We start from the raw sequence: 1,752 nt of genomic DNA on the forward strand, positions 1-1,752 counted from the left end.
TAAAAGTTTAGATTTTCACGAAATTATGTATTTTCTTTTTTATTATTATATTATTTATATTTATTATATTATTTTATATTATTATTATATTTAATATTTCCACTATGGAGAAATGTAATGAAATAAAACGTGATAAATTGTTACTTTGTACTAATTTTCTTATGTACATGTTTCAAGAATTGCTCGGCGAAAAGGATTGAAAACATACTTATATCCCGCTTGTTAGTGTAGGTAGATAAATTCCTAGGACGCTCCTGGAATGGTTAGTTAGAAGGGGCTGCGGTTTTGGAGTAATAAACAGCAGGCAAAGTTAATCACGGGGTCGGTTGAAAAAACACAATATTTGTCATCGTGGTATACCAGTACATACCAGTATATCTTTGGAATTGAATTTAATCAATTCAGTCTAAATTGCACTTGGGAAAAAATTTCTCATTAGGATAAATGATTATGTGGTTGTCTTCCCACCGTGTTCAGTTCGTGATGATGCCTATAGTGTGTTTTAAAAAAATGTTACGTTATTATTTACATATAAGTCTTTATATTATTATATTATTTGGGACAATACTGCCTGAATTGTAAATAGTAACCATAGTATTCATAATTTCCCTGTAAATAGAAGAGGAAATCCAGCAGCATGAATCTATCTCACTTTATCACACTTGCTTACCCCATATTTATTAAAATTTATTAAGTATAAGGTCATTATTTTTAAACATATTTTGCTTTAAAAGTTGTATTATTATGACAATAAAAAAATGCTTCTAATTCAGAATATCTCATAATTAAAAAAATCAAAATAACAGAAGCAGAAGAAAAATATCTTTACTTTCTTATGTAACTAATCGAACTAATTTGTAGCGTAGCCTAAAAATGTATGATAGGAATAGAAAAGGGACTTATACTACAGACATGACACAAATTTATTAAGAGAACTTGCTCAAAATCAAAATCCAGGTGCACGTGGTCAATTTGAAAATCCTCGGCCGACCATGATTTTTGACGTTTTTCAAGAATATTTTTTTCGCAACAGTTGGGAAAAAAGTATTCTAAAAAAAGGAAATTCTATAATATTTGTGTTGGCCAAGGATTTTCAGGCTTGATATAAACTAATTGAAAAATCCGAAATAGAAAGATTGAGAGAGCACGGAAGCCACAAGAACTTTCGACTCGAGCAAAAACTGACAAATTCACCACCTTTCCGACGTTTCCTCCCTTTTTTAAATCGCTTTCATCGTATTTATCGTACTTTAACGTGCAGTCCTTAATCTCAAACAAAATAAAAAATAATACAGCGCGTTCAAATAAAAAAAGCCCGATAACTTGTGACCTGAACTTATTCTGATTGCAACACTGAAATCTACCTAAAAAATTATATGTCAAATTATAAACAATACACATACGCAAGTTATAAAATGCAAATTGGACCGTAAGTACTTTAAAAGAAATATTTCCAAAAAGCGTTTGTTTCTAAAAGCGGAAGAAAATTCTATTTGTGCGATCATTGCTTTCATAAAATTCTAGGCCTATCCGCGGCACTTCTTTATCGCTAAACTGATTGCATTGTTTATATTGTTTAATTATTGCTACTTTATTTCCGATAAATAAAACAGATTCGGATTCACTGTACAACATCAATCTGTTCGGTCATTGGGTTACTAAATGAATATAAACTTTGCAATGAATTTTTAACCAAGCCCGCCCTGCGAAATAGGTTAAAGAAATTGCAGCGTTTATTGTTATTGTTATCAT

The sequence above is a fragment of the Cylas formicarius genome, unplaced genomic scaffold, assembly GCF_029955315.1.
Source record: "Cylas formicarius isolate icCylForm1 unplaced genomic scaffold, icCylForm1.1 PGA_scaffold_3__17_contigs__length_32017465, whole genome shotgun sequence".
Classification (NCBI taxonomy): Eukaryota; Metazoa; Arthropoda; class Insecta; order Coleoptera; family Brentidae; genus Cylas; species Cylas formicarius.